The sequence below is a fragment of the Talpa europaea genome (genome assembly GCF_964194135.1).
Source record: "Talpa europaea genome assembly, chromosome: 1".
NCBI lineage: Eukaryota > Metazoa > Chordata > Mammalia > Eulipotyphla > Talpidae > Talpa > Talpa europaea.
In genome coordinates, this window is record NC_140073.1 from 36,862,381 (window position 1) to 36,883,672 (window position 21,292).

Sequence of the window (21,292 nt, forward strand, 5' to 3'; positions counted from 1 at the left end):
CAAGTAGCTGAATCTTTTTTTTTTTTTTAAAGATTTATTTATTTATTTATACAAGCACTGGGTACAATCAGAAGCGCAGGAGGGTGAGAGAATTCACCAGAGCCAGAGCGGGGAGCAGAACAGGCAGACTGACGAAATACACTGCTGAGGGGAGCAGCGGGCGGGGCAGGGGAGATCTGCCCTCCATGTGGGACCCTTGCTGGTAGCCAGGGATCGAACCAGTGCTGCAGAAGTTGTGGGCAGCTTCGCAGCCCAGTGCTCAACTGCTGCACCACCAGGGAGGCCCTATGAGGTAGGTATTATTATGGTCACTTCCATTTTACTCCTGAGGCATGCAGGTTAAATAACTTGCCCAAAGTTGTAGAGCATGTTGTAGTGCTGGAATTCTATACCCAGGAGTTCTGGAGTCTTAATCAGTTTTTTTAATTCTTCTCAAGCCAACCTCTGACTAAATCATGAGAAAAGCCACATTTTGCTTCTATAATAAATCTAACAGAGTGATTGAATGGCTTTGTTTATGGAGACACTATAATCTGTGCATTGTTCTCTGCTTTGGAGAATAGATTATGGACTGAGTCAATAAAAATTTTATTTTCTTAAAGAGTCATATCTTTATACTAACAATTTTTTTACTCATGGGTGTGGTTTTCTGCCTTAGGTTCTCCAAGGTCTGAGACTTTGTTTGTAAATGATTCAGGGAGGAGGTCTTTTGTTAGACTCTGGGTTCTGTTCTCAGAAAGCACCACCCAAAGTTCAGGAAATAGGAGAATCAAAGTCTGTGGCTTATACCTCGGACTTTTTTTTTTTTTTTTTTTTTTTGGTGGAACCCTCGCTGGCAGCCGGGTATCGAACTGGTGCTGCAGAGGCCACAGGCAGCCTCGCAACCCAGTGCTCAACCACTGAGCAACCGGGGAGGCCCTACCTTGGACTTTTGTTAGAACTCATGGATTAGTAATTCCCATTATTGGGTATCTGCAATGGCTCTGTTCTGACTTAAGTCCAAGGGGAGTAAACCTTAAGAAATGAAGAAAAATAAAGGAGATGGAGAAAAAAGAATAATCTCCACATCTCAGGGTTCTGTTGAGTTATGACTGCCCCCAAATGAGATCCCAATAGTGACAATGCCACATATCAAAGAAGGGCAAAATGACCATCTAAGCAGATGTAGAAAGACATTGGCCAATAAAATGGTTTCTTCTTTTTACCATGATTACAAAAAGACCACAGGTGACATGTAAAGAAAAGTTAAATACCGTTCTTTTTCCTCCCAACACCTATGAGCTAGCACCAGGACACCTGTATCCATGAACTACATCCTCGTTTGAGAATGCAGGGGAGAAAATTTTACCTCTTTCTCTTTAGGGATTTTGGTTGGACCTGAGAATTAAACCAAGATAAAGAGAAATTAATAGGAGAAAAGTATGCAAATTTATTTGTTTTATGTGACATGCAAACTCTCATTAGAAAATGGCAAAACCTACAGAATTTTACTAGCTTACTTCTAAAAAAAAAAATTGTATGGGGAGACTAGTGGAAGATAAGTATTATAACAAGCTCTTTTTGGACAGAATTTTCTCAGTTTTGATTCCCCATTAAAGAAAGTTTCTTTTCTCTTTGAATATGGAGGACATTTTTCATATGGGAGTTTTTATATCCATTTGCAGAGAGAAAAGGGCAGATGAGAATGTCCTTGCATCTGCTATTTTTAAATTGCCTTAAACTCAAAATAATCCTTATGCCAAAGTGGCATATTATAGCATATTCTGCCACCTTTTATTCCCTTCCTTTGAAAATTCCCTCAAAAGTTTAATAGTCCAGAATCTGAGTTGGTAGATTATTCTGTATCTCATTGTATTAGTCTCTTAATCTTAGGCTTTGGATATTGGGCCTATTTGAATAGATCAGTTCAGTTAAACAATTGTCTTGTTCAGGAGGTAGTTATGCAGGAGGGAGTAGTTGTTAATCTAAGTTAGGTCTCTATGTGGTGTAAACTGACATTTAACAAGTGATGTTTTTATGAAAACAACCAAAAAACTCCCAAACATTAATAGTTAGAAATCTGGTTTCTGAATCTAAAGGACAGCCAGTCAAGAAGATTTTTATATTTGAGCTAAAAGCAGCTATAGGTGGTAAATTTGATCAACTGTAATTTGTCCTAATTTGATGAATGTCCTGGTAATGGCATTGGGTGTTTCAGTGTATTTTCTGAGTTGCTCACACAGTAGCAGGTACAAGGTTTGTTTATAGCAGGTCCTTGAATAATGTTGTTTTGTTCAATGTCAATTTGTTGTAATGTTTATTGAGGAAAAGTCAATTCCTGGCTGCAGCGACTGTGTAGTTTGCATATTTTCCACCTCTGCATGGGTTTTCTCTGAGTAATCCCATTTCCTTTCACATTCCAAAGATGCACATTAGGCTATCAAGTCTACATTGTCTCAGTATAAGTGAAAATAGGGGTGTGTGTGTGTGTGTATGTGTGTGCATGCGCGTGCATGTATGTGAACCTTGTGATGAAATGGTGTGCTGTCCAGATTTGGTATCCATTTTGTGCCCTGATCTGTTGATAGACTACAGCTTCTTGATAACCTGAACTGAAATAATCAGGTTGGAAAATGAATGAATGAATATATATTATTGCCTATTATTAGAATTATTTGGGGTCATTATTTAAGAGTTTGGAGATGTTTTGTGACTAGAAATATGCTGGAGGAACTTAACTCTTGTTGACATCAATTAATGTATTGGTTTTGTCATGTGTTACTTGACTTAAAGTCACAATTTCCAAGAACCTATCTATAATATTAAGTGAGGACTTAATATTGTGGAGATTTTTCTGAAGTTTATATTAACTTTATATCACATTGGTGTAGGATGTGGGGAAAAAGGGCAGTTTTAGTTCTTAGCAACTTTGAGTCAAAAGAATGGAAAAGATTATGGAAAACTTGAAGAATTCAGGATCCTGTTCATAGATAACAAAACCTTAAAGACAATGAATAGGGCTAGAACTCACTATCCATGAGTATCATAGTCTTTCATTGACAGCTAACTTTCTTCCTACAGTAAACCTCATTTTATTTTGTTTTTATTAAAATACCACTGGTTTATAACACTGTAGATATTTCAAATGTATGCTAACACACCACACCCACCACCAAGGCACCAAAGTCCATTATACCCTGCCCCCTTTTACAGTTTTACAGTCAGATTTCTAGGGTTTGTTTTGGCTTGGTCTTGTCTGACTCTGTTTTGGTCCTCTAGATTACATATATGAGAAAAATTATCTGGCATTTATCTTTTTTATTTATTTATTTGTTTGTGTGTTTGTTTTGTTTATACATGCACTGGGTACAGTCAGAAGAGCGGGAGGGTGAGAGAATTCACCAAGCAGAAGGACCGAAGTACACTGCTGAGGGGAGCAGTGGGCGGCAGGAGAGTTCTGTGCGCCATGTGGGACCCTCCTCCAGTGGCCGGGGGACAGCCGGGGATCGAACCGGTGCCGCAGAGTACGCAGGCAGCTTCGCAACCCAGCGCTCAACCGCTGCGCCATCGGGAAAGCCCTGGCATTTATCTTTCTCCTGGCTTATGCCACTTAGCACAGTCCCCTCCAGTTTCATTCAAGTTGTTGCAAATGGTAGGAGTTCATCTTTGTTTTAACCTATGTAGCACTTCTATGTGTTTGTATGGGGGAGGGGTGTCTGTGTATACCTCATCTTCTCAATCCACTCATCTGTCCTTGGGCGCTTAGGTTACTTCCATAACTTAGCTATTGTAAATAGTGTTGTAATGAACATAGGCATGCATGTATCCCTTCTGATTATTGTTTTTCTGTTCTCCAGGTAGATACCTAGGTAGACAAGATGGTAGATCTAATTTTAATATTTTTGGAAACCTCCATACTATTTTCCATAGGTGCTGGATCATTCTACATTCTCACTAATGGTACACAATAGTTCCTTTATCTCCACATCCTCCCCAACACATGTAGTTTCTGAATTTTTTGATATGGGCCATTTTCACAGATATGAGATAGTTGCTCACTGTGTCTTCTTTGGAGAAGTGTTTATTTAGGTCTTCTGTCCATTTTTTGATTGGTTATCAGCTTTTCTTTTTCTGAGTTGTATAAATTCTTTGTAGTTCTTGAATATTAGCCCCTTGTCAGATTTATGGTGTGCATATATTTCCTCCCATTCAGTAGGGTGTCTTTCTCCTCATTTTAATAAATATAATTAAGTAGGGTTATTTTGTTTGTAAAATAAAATTGTCATTAAAGCCGGCCTGATGATTCACATAAATGCAGCAGGAATAATGATTTATCATATAGGCTGTTTTAAAGTCTGCTTTGTTAGAACTTTTAATAAGGAATTATTAATTACTTTAATAAGGAATCTTATATTGAACCTTTAAAATTCTTTTAAAATTACGAAATGAAGCCAAAAACTTGCCATCAGATTTCCTGTAGTGTAGATTTGGGTGATTCCTCCAGGTGCTTAATACATCTTAAGGTCTTGGGCCTGTCAAGAAGTAAACTTCCTTACTCATCAGTAAGGCTGGGAATCCTGTATACAAATCGTCAGGCTGGTATTTCAAGGGACTTTATGAGCACCAGCTCCCTAAAGTCAACTTTAGTTCCTTAAATCTGTCTGGTAACATTTCATTCTACATGCACTGAAGTCAAATATGACATTCTGGTGAGCCTTAGTAAATATAACCAATGTTTACATGTTTACATCGTGTCTTCTTACAAAGAGAATAGATTTTTTTTTTTTTTTTTTTTTTGGTGGGACCCTCGCCAGCAGCGAGGGAACAAACCAGAGCTGTGCCTCCAGGGGAGGCCCAAAGAGAACAGATTCTTATTGAACCCACAGACAGCTATACTGCCACAGAAATAAGAACATTTGTTAAGCATTTCCAATTTTTGAGAAATCAGGTAAAGAGAAAAAGAAAAGTTTTCATTTTTGTTAACAAAAGTAAATTTATCAAATTACTGTGCTACAGATTGCTTAAAAAAGTTTTCTTAAGACCAGCACCAGCACACAGCCCCGGCCACCCGATGACTCCTGGAAGAACCAGAGGGGAACAGAGAAGCCCACCCAAGATGCCGGCAAGTCCCAACAACACAGTGTCCCAACGCATACGGCAAATTAGAAAACAGACAGTAGGGAGGAGAAGAACCACACGCAACCTAGCAACTCTCCAGAGAAAAAGCACACCACAAAAAGAAAGCCAGCCCCCAGATTGCAACGACAATAACTTGGAAGAATTTCTGAGCCTTCCAGAAAGAGAATTTAAAATTGCCGTGATTAAAAAACTGACAGAAGTCATAAAGGAAAACAATGATAAGGGAAAAATAATCAACGATCAGAAGAATGCAATTGAGTCCCTAGAGAGGGAAAACAATGGTCAGAAGAAAGAAATTGAGTCCCTAAAGAGGGAAGTAAAAGAAATGCAGGAGATCAAAGAATTAATGGAAGAACTAAAGAATTCTGGGAAAAGCAATGAAAGCAGAATAGATGAAATGGAAGAACGAATAAGTAATCTTGAAGACACAGAAATAAAAAGAACCAAAACAGAAAAGGAAAGAGAAGTACGAAGGAAAAAGAACGAAGAAAGACTTCGGGAACTATCTGACTCCATGAGGAAAGGAAATATAAGAGTTATAGGAATACCAGAAGGAGAGGAGAGAGATGTAGGAACAGAGAAAATATTCAAAGAGATAATTGAAGAGAACTTCCCAAATGTGAAGAAGGAGCTGAAAATTGATATACAAGAAGCAAGAAGAACACCAAACTTCCACGACGAAAGGAAAAACACAGCAAGACACATAATAGTAAAGCTCCCAAGAATCCAGGACAAGGAAAAAATAATGAAGCTGGCAAGAGGGAAGAAACAGATAACATTCAAAGGAAAACCAATCAGGCTGACATCAGACTTCTCCGAAGAAACACTACGGGCAAGGAGAGAGTGGAGGGACATAGTCAACAGACTCCAAGAAAACAGATGCCAACCAAGAATACTCTATCCCGCAAAGCTCTCCTTCCTCTTTGAAGAAAGAATATGGACCTTCCCAGACAAACAGAAACTCCGGAATTTCATTGCAACTAAACCCCCACTCCAAAAAATACTACAAGGAGTCCTAAAGCCAGAACCTCAGAGGGACGAATAACAATGAAAGAAGGCCAAAAAAAAAAAAAAGTTATTAAAAGAATAAATAAAATCAAAGGAAAGACAAACACAATGGCAAATACAGATGTTAACATATCAATATTAACTCTAAATGTAAATGGACTAAACTCTTCAATAAAAAGACACAGAGTTGCAGCCTGGATTAAGAAACAAAACCCAACCTTTTGCTGTCTCCAGGAAACACATTTAGCTACAAAAGATAAAAATAGGCTCAAAGTTAAAGGATGGAAAACAATCCTACAAGCAAATGGACCAAAAAAGAAAGCAGGAACAGCTATACTTATATCAGATAAAACAGATTTCAAACTCAAAAAGATAAAAAGAGACCCCAATGGTCACTACATTATGATCAAGGGGACAATACTTCAAGAAGAAATAACACTCATTAACATATACTCACCAAACGAAGGAGCACCAAAATATATCAGACAACTGTTGTCCTCTCTGAAAACAGACATCAGAGAAAACACATACGTAGTGGGAGACTTCAACACACCACTATCAACAATGGATAGATCAACAAGACAAAAAATAAGTAAAGAAACCAAAGCTCTAAATAAAGACCTAGAGCAATTGGGCTTAACAGACATCTATAGAACACTAAACCCCAAAAAAATGGAGTACACATTTTTCTCAAGCGCACACGGATCATTCTCCAGGATCGATCACATACTGGGGCACAAGACAAACATCAACAGATACACCAAGATTGAAATCATATCAACCATCTTTTCTGACCATGAAGGCATCAAACTAGAAATAAACCGTAAAAAGAAGGCAAGGAACTTTCCTACCTCATGGAGATTAAAAACCACACTACTGGAAGACCATTGGACTAATGAGGAGATCAAAGAAGAAATTAAAAAATTTTTTGAATTGAACGACAAGGAGGACACCAATATCCTAAATGTATGGGATGCAGCAAAAGCAGTAATAAGAGGAAAATATATAGCAATAGAAGCTCACATCAAGAAACAAGAAAGAACGCAAAGAAACAACCTAATCTCGAAGCTCAAAGATCTAGAAAAAGAACAACAAAAAAACCCCAAAACCAGTAGAAGAAAAGAAATAATAAAAACCAAAGCAGAAATAAATGAAATTGAAACTAAAAAAACAATCCAAAAGATCAATGAAACCAAGAGCTGGTTCTTTGAAAAAATCAATAAAATAGACAAACCCCTAGCCAGGCTCACAAAGGAAAAAAGGGAGAAAGCACAAATAAACAGGATCATCAATGAAAGAGGAGAAATCACAACGGACACAGCAGAAATCAAAAGAATAATCACTAACTACTATGAACAGTTATATGGAAACAAGTTTAACAATCTAGAGGAGATGGACAAATTCCTACAACTCTACCATCACCCAAAGCTAGATAAAGAAGAAATAGAACACCTAAACAGACCAATTACAATTAGCGAAATTGAAATGGTAATCAAAAACCTCCCCAAAAACAAAAGCCCAGGACCTGATGGATTTACAAATGAATTCTACCAAACATTCAGAGACGAATTAGTGCCTATCCTTCACAAACTCTTCCAAAAAATTGAGAAGGAAGGGACAATACCAAACACGTTCTATGAAGCCAACATTACACTAATACCAAAACCGAACAAGGACAACACAAAAAAGGAAAACTACAGGCCAATCTCCCTAATGAACACTGATGCAAAAATCCTCAATAAAATTTTAGCTATCAGAATCCAACAATGTATCCATAAGATAATTCACCACGACCAAGTTGGATTCATTCCAGGGGCACAAGGATGGTTTAACATCCGAAAATCAATCAACGTTATCCAACACATCAACAAAAAGAAATATAAAAACCATATGATAATATCAATAGATGCTGAGAAAGCTTTCGACAAAGTGCAACACCCATTCATGATAAAAGCCCTTGAAATTCTTGGGATACAAGGAACATACCTCAACATCATAAAGGCCATCTATGACAAGCCAACAGCCAGTATCATTCTCAATGGTGAAAAGCTGAAAGCAATTCCATTAAGATCTGGAACAAGACAAGGATGTCCACTCTCACCATTGCTTTTCAATATAATACTGGAAGTCCTAGCCAGGGCAATAAGACAAGAGAAAGACATCCAAGGAATCCAAATAGGAAAAGAAGAAGTCAAACTATCACTATTTGCAGACGATATGATATTATACATAGAGAACCCCAAAAACTCCACAGAAAAGCTAATTCAACTCATCAATCAGTTCAGTAAAGTGGCAGGATACAAAATCAACACGCAAAAGTCAGTAGCCTTCCTATACACAAACAATAAATCTGAAGAAGAAGAAATCCAAAAGACCATCCCTTTTGTTATTGAAACAAAAAAAATCAAATATTTGGGAATAAATCTAACAAAAGAGGTAAAGGACCTATACAAAGAAAACTATAAAACACTGTTAAAAGAAATAGAAGAAGACACAAAGAAATGGAGAGACATCCCCTGCTCATGGATTGGAAGAATAAACATTATTAAAATGGCCATCCTTCCAAAAGCAATATACAGATTCAATGCTATTCCAATCAAAATTTCAATGTCATTCTTCAAAGAAATAGAACAATTATTGATGAAATTCATATGGAATCACAAAAAACCCCGAATAGCCAAAGCTCTCCTGAAAAAAAAAGAAGGGAATGGAGGCATCAGACTCCCAGACTTCAAACTATACTACAAAGCCATAATCATCAAAACCGCATGGTATTGGAACAAGAACAGACATACAGACCAATGGAATCGAATAGAAAATCCAGAAATAAACCCACAGGTTTATGGTCAACTAATCTTTGACAAAGGAGCAAAGACTATGCATTGGAGCAAAGAAAGTTTGTTCAATAAATGGTGCTGGGAAAACTGGGTCGCTACATGCAAAAGAATGAAGCTTGACCACCACCTCACACCATACACAAAAATCAACTCAAAATGGATTAAAGAACTAGACATAAGACCTGAAACCATAAAATATATAGAAGGAAATATAGGCGAAACACTACGTGATTTGCACATCAAAGACATCTTTACAGACACATCACCCAAAGCAGTGATAGTGAAGGCAAAGATAAACAGATGGGACTATATCAAATTAAAGAGCTTTTGCACAGCAAAAGAGACAATAACAAAAACAAAGAGAAACCCCACCAACTGGGAGAACATTTTTGCACCCAACACTAATGATAAAGGACTGATCACAAAAATCTGCAAAGAGCTGATGAGTCTCAACAACAACAAAGAAAATAATCCAGTCAAAAAATGGGCAGAAGAGCTTAAAAGAAACTTCTCTGAAGAGGAAATGCAAAAGGCCAACAGGCATATGAAAAAATGTTCAACATCACTTGTCATCAGGGAAATGCAAATCAAAACTACCATGAGATACCATCTTACACCAGTGAGAATGGCACATATTAAAAAAACTAGCAATAACAAATGTTGGCGAGGGTGTGGAGAAAAAGGAACTCTTCTGCACTGTTGGTGGGAGTGCAAACTGGTCCAACCACTGTGGAAAGCTGTGTGGAGATTTCTGGACCTACTAAACATAGAGCTTCCATATGACCCAGCAATTCCACTCCTAGGTATTTACCCAAAGGACACAGAAACATCAATTCCAAAGAGCACCTGCACCCCTATGTTTATAGCAGCACTGTTTACAATAGCTAAGCTTTGGAAACAACCCAAATGCCCAAAAATAGATGACTGGATCAAGAAGATGTGGTACATATATACCATGGAATATTACTCAGCATTCAAAAAAGATAAACACATGCAATTTGCTGCAACATGGATGGCGCTGGAAGGGATCATGCTCAGCGAAATAAGCCAAAAAGAAAAAGAAAAATACCGGATGGTCTCACTCATAGCAGGAATCTAGAAAACTTAAATAAGGGACCAGGAAAATGAATAACTATAAGAAAGTGAAAATCAAAATCAACAAAAAACTATGAACCAGAGACACTTTTAGGGGGGCGGGGGCGGGAGGGGAGGGATTGGGGTCAGAATGGGGGGCTGCAATTGTATGGGGAATATAACAATAAAATTTATTAAAAAAAAAAAAGTTTTCTTAAATTTGGAAAACAAAACATTAAAGATTAACAGTGCTTTGAACAAAAATTTGTAAAAATTATTATCATCCTCATCAGTTCATTCAGATTGATAAAATTAAGTTTGTTTGATCTTGGATTAGCAGTTTTATGAATCAGTTTCTCCATTAGAATTCTAGAAATTCTTAGGCAGTTCAGCGGTATGACTTAAAGTTATCAGACATTCACTCCATGAATGTCCTTGAAGATTAAGCATTTTTGCCTGTAGTTGATTGTAAATACTTTCAAGCAAGAATCAAGAGGAAAACTGTAATTACGAATGAGAAAAGATTTAAAATTCCCAAGGTTAAAGATCTGGTGAGAATTCACTATAAAAATGATGTAATTAAGGAAATTTGGCTATTGCTGATATGTTCAATATTTTAAAATAAAAATTAGAATTATGATTGATTATATTTAGAGTAAGGACATTGACAAATTTCTAGTTTTGTAAACTTAGGTTTTAAAAATTTATTTGGCAATGTTTCTTATGTAATTGAACATATCAAATAGCCAAATAGCTTAATAGCTCTCTTTTTATAAAGATGAGAACCAATGTTTTGAGATCTTCCAGGAGCCCTTTGGATAATCCTAGTTAGTTTAAGGTCAAACGACTTCATTTTGGGAAGTTTTAAAAAAAATGTTCAAAAGGTGTAACACACTTGATTACATAGTATCACAGGCTGCTATGAAACAGTACTTAGTTGTGCATTTATTAAAATGACAAAAGATTTTAAAGACAAATACACAGTTACGTAATTGTAAAATAACTTTAATATTGTAAAGACTCAGTTTTATTAAACAACAAAAAACCCGATAAAGATGATGTGAAATGCAGAAATTATTTCATACTCTTTGCTTCATTGGCAAATTACACAAAAAGTAAATAAAAACCTTCAGAATATTTTATACTGGTTTCTTAAGCCATTAGTCTGTCAACTTAACAGAAAAAATTAAGCTCCAGTTTTCTATCAGTACATTACTGAGCTCATTTTTAAAACCCTTATAAATAAATCCATTTGAGTTTAGCCAGATTTGATCTTACAACACGAAATTCTTTTCAGTAAACCTGCATTATTTTTCTTAACAAAAACACCTCCTACATTCTTTGTATCCCATTTTCCTCCTATACCTTGTATACAAAGTTGTTTTCTTTTACTCATTGTTTTAGAAGATTTATATATTGATTATAAATTTTAGTTATTACCAACTTTCTTTTTTCCAAAGGAAATTGTGAAAGAGGGGACTATAAAATGTCATAAATTAGTATCCTGTATTAGAATATTGAATTTATGAATACATAATTTCAAAAATTTATAATTTTTAGAGACGAGTATTTTCATAGTACAATTTGTTTTAATGTGACAAAAGATGTTACCAACAGATTACATACATTTTGTCTTTCAGTAAAAATTAAGAAGCGGAAAATAGGTAAACTTATAATAATTTTTAACTAATTAAGACTTTAGTACATTGTTTCATTTGGAAATGGTATAGTTAATGAATAGCCATCGTTTAATTTAGCTTACTAAAACTTTCAAGTTTGAAGTTTCCAAAAAGATTCTGAAAAGTATGTTAAGTAGACTTTTTAAAAAAGATTTATTTATGCATACAAGAACTGGGGTGTAGGCCAGAGGTGCAGGAGATAAGAGAATTCACCAGACAGAGTGGGGAGCAGAGCAGGCAGAATGACTGAAATACACTGCTAAGGGGAGCAGCAGGAGAGACAGGAGAGGTCTGCTGTGTCATGCAGGTTAGCTCCCTGAATAGGGATGGAACTTGTGCTGCAGTGGCTGGGGATAGCTTGATAGTGCTGTGTCTTTAACTCCTGTGCCACCAGGGAGGCCCCAAGCAGACATATTTTATAAAACATAATTATTGTTGAAAAGTTCTTTTATATACTTTTATCTCATATTTTAATAATGTTTTTAACAATTAAGTGCTCATAAACATTTCTTAAATAATTAAACAAACCTAGCTATAATCTTAAATGATTTTTCTCATAGATAAATCAAATATAAAGAAAATCACAGAAATAATCTAATAGTTAAAAAATTATGTCTCTCCAAACTGTACTGTATTTGACATATACTAATCAGTATTTTTAGTACCTCCTGTTTTAAAATTGAATTTATAATTTTATAATCTTGATATCTAGCAGGAACAACCTGAGCACATCTGACTAATAAACCTAGTAGAAAAGTTATTTCTGTATTATATTCAATGTTGACAATTCTTAAGACATGATTTATTAAGTCAAAAAAATTAAACTAGTTTTTATTTACCGAAATTATCCCAGATCATGTGAACTTGAAAAAAATTTGAGTTCAAGTCTATATTTCTGAGTTTTAGGAAAACTTAATTTATGTAAGTGCATATTTTTTAAACCAATTAAATTGAAACTTTACAAATGAATTTTGGCAATATCCTGAGACAGACATCTGGCACATTACGTAACTTATATACATAGACATATACATACACAAACAGAAATCTTACAGTTTTTATTTTGAATCCTAGCCATGAGTTAGGTATAAATACAGAAATGCTAAGTTTACTAACTTACATGAATTGATTTTCATCTTTACCTTACTAATTTTTCCTCTAAATTTGATTTTCCCATAGGAAACAATAGGGCATTTAATGAGAGCTCTCTAAAAGATCCTTTTTTAAAAAAAAAAATATTTTATATATTTTTTACATCATTTTTCATTTTTGCACAATGTATGCATTTTCATCTTGGTTATAGTCCCCATACAATTCCCATCCCTCTTATTTTGACCCTAATCCTCCCTCATAGTGTGTCTCTGGTTTATAGTTGCTTGTTGATTTTGATTTTTACTTTATTATAATTAATCTTTTCCTGGTCCCTTATTTAGGTTTTCTAAATTCCTGCTATGAGTGAGATCATTCAGTATTTTTCTTTTTCTTTCTGGCTTATTTCGCTGAGCATGATCCCTTCCAGCTCCATCCATGTTGCTGCAAACTGCATGTGTTTATCTTTTTTGATTGCTGAGTAATATTCCTTTGTGTATATGTACCACATTTTCTTGATCCAGTCATCTATTTTTGGGCATTTGGGTTATTTCCATAGCTTAGCTATTGTGAATAGTGTTGCTATAAACATAGGGGTGCAGTTGCTCTTTTGAATTAATGTTTCTGTGTCCTTTGGGCAAATACCTAGGAGTGGAATTGCTGGATCATATGGAAGCTCCATCTTTAGAAGATTGAGGAATCTCCAAGATCCTTTTAGAGATAAAAGTCCAAATATTCAAAAGTATACCCATTATAACTGTGATTCAAAACCAACCAATAAGCTTTATTTGACTTATAATCCATATTAAGTCATTTTGCCTTACCTATGACACAAACGGTATCCCCAAAGAGAAGGTAAAAGATGCAACCTTCCCGAGATCCAGAAAGTTTACTCCTGAGTTAGCCTAAAACTGCAAATATCTTTATTTGCATAATGCTAAGAATAGTGTTTGTGAAGATGATCTCTCTCTTATTCACTATAGGAATGGACCAGCTGAGCTATGGTACTGGGTAGTCAATATAAAGATAAGGGTTTCCCAATACCATGAAAACAGAGAAGGTTGACAAAACAAAAGCCTCTTATGGACTGGGTTCTTTCATTAAGACAAACTTCCCCCAGGGCCAGCAAGGTTGAACAGAGAATGCTAGCTGTCATTTTGTGTTATGTGTGGCTGGTGATCTAACTCAAGCCAATGCTTGTAACCCAAACTGGACTAAAGTGAATACACTTTATAGTGACAAAGCTCAGCTCTCAAGATACAAAACAAGATGAAAAGAATAACAACATAAATGACCAAGATAAGGAAAAGAAGGAGTAGGACATGGATCATAACCAATGGGTACCCAGAACCAAAAGTACAAGAGTCATAATTCAAACAACTAATACTAATATGTTTCCTGTCAGTTTATATTTAGAAAGAGACTTTTATTACTCTTGCTTTAAATTGATCTGGGAATAAAAATACTTACCTCCTGCTGGCATCTTGTCGACGTTCCAGGATTTCTCAATGTCCTAGCCACTGAATTGCATTCTCGTCACCAGAAACTCTAAGGGATGCAAAATTTTACCTCTGTCTTTTTAGGATTTTTTTTCTGGGTGGGCTTGAGAATGAAAGTGACATAAGATGGATTAACAAAATATATAGTTTATATAAATTTTGTGTGACATGGGTGCACATGTAATAATTGAAAATCCAAAGAAATTGCAAAGCTTAGACTTTTACATTAGCTTGAGGGAGGAGAGACAATTGTGGAAAAGTAAAGTGTATTAAGGCTAAAGAAAGATAAGAATTATTTTAGCAGTCTTTTTGTATAGAATTCTGTTTTGATACCCATTGGAAGAAAATCTCTTTGTTTCTGGTATAAGGAGGGCATCGTTCACATGAGGTTTTTTTTTTTTTTTTTTTTTTGAGAACAGAACAGGTAAATTTATTTATGTATTTATTTTTAAGATTTATTTATTTATACAAGAACTGGGGTACAGGCCAGAGGTGCAGGGGCATAAGAGAATTCACCAGAGACAGAGTAGGAACAGAACAGGCAGACAGACCGAAAACACTGCTGAGAGGAGCAGTGGCTGAGACAGGAGAGGTCTGCCGTGCCATGTGGGTATCTCCCTGGCTGGCTGGGAATCTAACCCACACTGCAGAGGCTGTGGACAGCTTCATGGTGCTGCGCTCAACCCACTGTGCCATCGGGGAGGCCCTACAAGAGTTTTTATCTCCTGTTTTCAGGAAGAAAAGGGCAGTTTAGAATGCCCTTCTTGTATCTACAATTTTTTAAGTTGTAAGCTCAAAATAAGCAAAGTGTTATATTTTTGGGTGCATATTCTGCTACCTTTCAATATCTAGAAAGTCACTAGGCAGGACACAGGAATGATTTAGTAAAGTCAAAAATATACCAGTTCCATTTTTGTTCCACCTAGATTAAAGCTATTGAATAACTGAGTGTCAGATGATTCATGTCCAAGTTAAAACCAAATTTACTTCAAGATCTCTGAAACAGATACCAGGCATTAAGTTTCACCCTTCTTTTAGAAAAAGACCAGGAAATGAAGCCAAGAGGACCTGTGTGTACTTGCTCGGGCTGGCAACTGATGTATTAGTGGAAACGTCAGAAACTTGGAAGAATTTCTTTTTTAATAACAGGTTTAAAAAATGTTTAATGAGAACTTTTGTTTTTAAAGAATTATGCCTTTTTTTTTAAAAGATTTATTTATTTAAATATCCATACAAGCACTGGGTACAGTCGGAAGTGTGGGAGGGTGAGAGGATTCACCAGAGCCGGAGCGGAGAACAGAACAGGCAGATCGACGAAATACACTGCTGAGGGGAGCAGCGGGCGCAGCAGGAGAGGTCTGCTGTGCCATGTGGGACCCTCGCCAGTGGCCGGGCATTGAACTGGTGCTGCAGAGGCTGCAGGCAGCTTCGCAGCTCAGCGCTCAAGTGCTGCGCCACCAGGGGAGGCCCAAGAATTATTCCTTTATTATAAGATTTTTATTATATTTATTTTTGTGTAGAAGAACTGGGGTGTAGGCCAGAGGTGCTGGGGGAGAGAGGATTCACCAGAGACAGAGTGGGATGCAGAACAGGCCCATCTGTAACCAGTGGCTGAAGCCAAAAGACTGTTATAGGTGGTACCCCCGGAGAGGTTTCCTGGTGTGGATAGCCTCAGGGAAAATGCTAAAAAAAGTATAGCATTTTTGGGTGGGGCATGGATAAGATATATAAGGTTCTGCAGAAGGGGGCACAGATTTATTCGGTCTTCAGGATTCAAGGTTTTTGGATCTGTAGCATTTGGGGTCAGCGGATTTCAGCCCCCATGGCACCCATCTTCCAGAAAGCTGTTGTGGGCCTCTGAAGATGGAGGCCTCCAGCAGCCAAATTTGGAGAGGAAAAGTTCAGAGACTTTGCAATTAGCAGAGTGACTGAAACTGTTCCTGGTTTTGCTGCAGTTACAGCCTGGCAGAGAAAGCAGAGACCGGAGAGAGCCACCTGGCTGAGCTGCGAGAGTGTGGCTCTTTGTTGAGTTGTTCCGATGCTGCAGCTGCTGTCTTGACTGTCGCTTGCCTGGTACTGCATTGGGGCATCCAGGAAGCTCCAGGAGTATCTCCTGTTGGAGTATCTCCTGTTGTGAGTTGGAACCTGGCCTAAGAGTCTGGCTGCTGTGTGCTCCAGGTCAGCAGAGGCAGGAAGACACCATCTTGAACACGTGGCCTATTGTTCTGGAGAGGAGTTCTGTGACTCTTCCTCAGTGGTGGGAAGATGCCATTTTAGCTGATTTTGTTTAGAACTAAAAAACACTGGGCATGGCTTCGGGTGAGGTAAAGGCAATTTTTGGCCTCAGTAACACTTTGCTTCCCCCTGGTTTGTTAAATAAATCCCATTGTTGTTGTTCCCTGAGCCTGAGCAGTCTTGCAATTGGGCGCATAGATGAAGAACTCAGTGACCAGTAAACTATTTGAGCAGTGTCCTTGGCCAGTTTTAGTGCCCCTTGCTGCCCTGTAGCAGATCTACTGAAATACACTGCTAACAGGAGCAGCATGCAAAACAAGAGAGGTCTACTGCACCATGTGTGTTAGTTCCCTGGTCAGGGATTTAACTCAGGACACTTTGTGGCAGGGAAGGCCACAGTGCTGAGCCTTAACTCCTAGGCCACGAGGGAGGCCCTAAAAAATATGTTTAAACTATAGCAATTATGGATGACATAATTGAGGACAAGGCAAGGTAGAGATCACTAAATGAATTGCAGAGAATAACTGATATCACCAGAAATTAGGTTCTCTTGAGGAGAGTTGCTTGAAACTTTCTATACTATGAAAGTGAGCATCTCTGATACATTCCAGATAACTGTGATAGTCTCCACAGCAACTAAAAGAAAGTTGCATTCCCTGTAGTTTTGTCCAAACAAACACTTTTAATGTGAAATAGTTACTTTTAAAATAGTCATACTGTTACAGGGCAGGGAGGGGGCAGCCCAGACCCCGCAAACCTGCCTGCTCTAAATTGGTTCTGCCATCCGCCCGCATCAACACAAAACATATGAGACTTTAATGGGAAGGAACTTTAATACAATCAGTAAATAGTACAGGAAAGGCAAAGAATCTAGTTTCTAAATCAAGCACCCAAAGTTACCCATCCCCTCGTGGGTAAAAGTCCACCCAAACAGGATTGGCCCAGAACAAGGCCCCAAAGCCTGTCACAAGTCTAAAGCACCTTCCAGTGGGGACCCACAGAAAAGCATCAGAAACAACCAGATGAGTCTGGAAGGAAAAGAGCAAAATCAAAATCAAGACAAAAACCGCCATTGTCACCTCCCCATGGTTCTCTCACCCACATCTGTGTCACCCAGTCCACGACCAAAAGGCAAGCGCAGTTTCTTCACATGTCTCTAGGCTCCATGCACCTCCTCCAGGTCTCCTTCTGGCTCTCCATCCTGCTTCCTTCTTTCCTCAGTCTCCTCTGCAGCTTCTTCTCTCCCTGCTCAGCTCCACCCTCCTTTTGGGTGGGGCAGGAAACCTGGAACCTCCCTCTTTCCTGGGGACCACCCTGTTACAGTACTTTATCATGAAATCTGTAAAGATAAAGCATGGTGAAAATAATGATTAATTCCATGAGTTCCATGAGGGACAAATGTAAGATTCTGTGCTATTTATTGTGGGAAATAAAAAGACACATAAGGACAAGGTGTAAAATGACTTGATCTTATTTTAGAGGTGACTGTAGCAAAGTAGAAAGATTGTGGAGGTTGCCATTAAATAGACCTAGATTTCAGTCCCATTTTGCCACCTAACAGCTGTGTGTTTGGGCAAATTACTTGTCTCCTTGAGTCTCAATTTTCTTTTCTATGAAATTCAGATGAATAGATGAATAGTTGCATAGGATTGTGGCAAAGATAGAGTGAAGAACCTCATTACTATTTAATAAAATACTGATAGAAAAATATATTAGATAGAAAAGGATAGATGCTATAGGAAGTATTTCTTCAGAGTAGGAAAAGATAGTATTTGCATTAAAAATTAATGCGGGGCCTCCCCGGTGGCGCAGCGGTTGAGCGCTGGGTTGCGAAGCTGCCCGCGGCCTCTGCGGCGCCGGTTCGATCTCCGGCTGCTCCCCAGCCACCGCAGGAGGGTCCCACATGGCGCGCAGACCTCTCCTGCCGCCCGCTGCTCCCCTCAGCAGTGTGCTTCGGTCCCTCTGCCTGCTCTGCTCCCCGCTCTGGCTCTGGTGAGTTCTCTCACCCTCCCGCACTTCTGACTGTGCCCAGTGCATGTATAAACAAAACAAACAAACCAGCAAAACAAATAAATAAAGCATGCCTCTATAAAAAAAAAAAAAAAAATTAATGCGCAGCCTCACTTATTTTCTGTTTTAAAAGAAGTCATAAAATTCTGAGGAATTCATAATTACTTGCAGCTACATATGTTTAGTATATGTCTTTGGTGTTTATTTCTATGAGAAGATTATCATCAATATGTGGATTTTCTCTTTAGACTAAACTATAACAGTACATTTTAACTTGTGGTCACTTACTTTCATTTACAGAACTGTGTTTCTATAGCAAGAGTCAGAAGCACACACAGGTGTTTCATATTTGAATAAAATTGCAATGTTTTGATTCCCATATATAACAGCCCAATTTTCAGGGCTCTTGTTGAAGATAAATGGGAAAAGCATTTGAACAAATGATTTTTTTTTTGGGTAAAATCCTTCATTGCCTTCTGTGAAGATTATTAATTACTCACTGTTGTAGATAAAAGAATTCTTTGAATTAACAAGAATAATGGTGCACTATGAGGGACTCTGGCCATTCAACATGCCCTTTCCATGAGACAGCACAATTTTGGAGAGTAAGTTTTTGTTTTTATTTTACATCCTCTTCCAGAAAGCACCCTCCCTTTCTGAGGTCTCCACTGGAGATACATTGCCTAGTCACTGACTTGAATCAAATGAGATGACTTTATGTTCTCAACTCTGTTTTTAAAAATTATGATGTGCTCATTAAGCAATTACTTAATTTCTTCACGTGTTTTCCTCAGAACTAAGTATTAATTTGTTTTTTGTATCTATATATAGCTATATTTAAAAATTAAGGTGTTTACATAAAAATCAAAAAATCTGTAATTGAAGTGTTATTCAGAAACAGTGCATAATTGCATATGGTGTGCTGACAAACCTTAGCAATAATGAACTTATCTCCCTGTCTTCTGAGATGATGACCTTAAGTCTAAGCTCTGCTAGATCCTCTTTATATACATCCCCTCATCCTGTATTACACTGTAAATGTTTATGTCTTTCTTCCCATTATACCCTATGCACTATGAAAAATACTGTCTTATCTGCCAGAAAGAAAAAGAGAAATACCGGATGGTCTCACTCATAGCAGGAATCTAGAAAACTTAAATAAGGGACCAGGAAAATGAATAACTATAAGAAAGTGAAAATCAAAATCAACAAAAAACTATGAACCAGAGACACTTTTTGGGGGGTGGGGAGCGGGAGGGGAGGGATTGGGGTCAAAATGGGAAGAAAAAGAAAATACTGTCTTATCTAACCTTATGTGCCTAGTTCAGAAACAGGTGATTTCAACAAAAGTACTTATCTGAATGGAAGAATTGTGTCTAGAGTAATAAATATGAATGATGTCATCTTTGTTTTGCTGCTGGTGCCCTTTCACAGGCCAGAATTTGGCCCAGGGTTGTTTGTTTTGGAGTATCACTGACCCATTTCTAAGAGGTATTTTGCTTGACCTATTTCAGAATTGTATTAATAGAGTGGTTCTGGACGTGTGTCCTTTTGCCTAAACTAGTAGAATGTCAACCCAGAAGGTAAGCACCTGTTAGCTTTGTTTTCTGTACCCTCCTCCAGAAAGGACTACTTATTCCTGGTTTGTGAGTTCCTCCAGGGCACGTTTATAGTTTCCAACTGGGTTTAACAGAGTTTTTGCGTTACTAACAGGGCCAGGCCCAGAAAGGACATCTAAATCCCCAAAGGAAAACACAATAAACCATTCTAGCCCATCCTTAAATTACCAAGCCCTGTGTGCTAGTCACATGCCAGAAATTTAAATTTACTTTTATTTCTCACAATTATTTTTTTTCCCCTTTACCTTCCTCGCTTGCAGTTTTTGAATAATAGCTAAATCCAGTGAGTTTATACCAGGGGAGTCTCTTGGAGACTAAGATTACAAAAATGTTATTACACTGTAATTCTCACAATCATTTTATTTAAAAAATTGAGAGAAAGTATGTGGCGTGCACTAATCTTAAGTGCATGGCTCCATGAAGTTTTACATGTGTACAAACCTCTGTAACTATCACCCAGATTGAGTTTTTCCACTTCCCATTGGGTTCCTTTATGCTCCCCCACCCCGTCCATCCCCCCAAAGTAACCATTACTCTAACTTCTCTTCCCATAGATAAGTTTTGCACGAAATTATTTTGCAGGAAAAGGAAAGTAAAATTATTTGCCCATATTCCCGTGGGGCCGGATGAGACTTAAGGTACAGGGTAACCCGCGGTGGTTCCCGGGGATGGGCAGGTGGGGGGGGCGAGTTTGTGGGGCCAGTCCACAGGGCCATCACTTAGCTCTCATCGACCCACCAAAAAACGCACGGGGCCCCACGTAGGCAGTGCGGGGCACGCCACAATGAACGCCCCATGGACAGGCTTGCCGACCCCGCCACAACCTTCTCACCTTTACCGCGTGCACCCCGCAGCGCCAAGGGCAGCCGGGCGTGGTCCTGGGCGCGACCCGCCGCTACGCGAGTGGCCAGTGGGGGCGCTCCTGAGCCCGACATGAGGGCCACGCGCCCATTGGCTGAACTTTCCCCCGCCGGTCGGCCGGCCGCAAAGCCCACCCCCTCGATCCTTTCTCAGCTCTCTCATTGGTCGTTCGCGTCTCACCCGCGCCCACTCCCGCTCCTCTCGCCCCCTCCCGGATGGAAACGGGATTGGAGGGGGGGGGCTGGAGGCTGAGCCGGGCGGAG